This window comes from Penaeus monodon, chromosome 24 (genome assembly GCF_015228065.2).
Source record: "Penaeus monodon isolate SGIC_2016 chromosome 24, NSTDA_Pmon_1, whole genome shotgun sequence".
Lineage (NCBI taxonomy): Eukaryota > Metazoa > Arthropoda > Malacostraca > Decapoda > Penaeidae > Penaeus > Penaeus monodon.
The window spans coordinates 28,503,954-28,504,705 of NC_051409.1; positions in this window are offsets into that span (position 1 = coordinate 28,503,954).

Here is a 752-nt window from a genome sequence, read left to right on the forward strand (position 1 = left end):
GTTATCCCTACCTTTCGGTGGCACATTGCCGGCAAGTACAGAAGAGAATGCAGTTTTATTTTTATGTGGCATTGGCTCAACACAACGTATGTGATGCAACATTCGTATATTTATGTGTTAGATAATATCTACTTACCATATCGACTTTGCCACTCTGGTTCTAGTGTTAGTTAACAGAGGATAGTTTTAACGCCATAATGAACACTAAGCATGGTTCATTAGCCTCATTGGCCAGTCACGCAAAGCATAAACACCACTCGACAGGGCTGGCACAGTAGCGCGATTTTCAGCTGTGACTGAGCGATATATTTTCGTGGAATATTTCGTAAATCAAGTCGAGATCTTTCCACAAAGAATATTAATAAGGTGAGGAATAAATAAAACAATTTGGTTATTCTCCCTTGAGAAAGGTAAATGATTGACTATATCGCCTTTATTTTGGCGATATAGTATATCAGAAGACTAATAATGGTGATTATAAAAGAAATATATAGATGTGTCGATGTTGCGGATAGCTTCGACAAATAATTTTCACTTATAGCCTCATATTTAGGTTATGGATCCTAAATAAGTTTAAAATGAAAATAAACAAAAATAATGATGCAATAAACTCGAAAGCAAATTATCCTTAATAAGTCACACAATACGTGTGACTTACTAAGGATAATTTCGGTTTGTTTATTAGCAAACTGATTAGTTTATATTACATTTAAAATCATTTAGCATTGTTTATTTACACACTATTCCCCTAC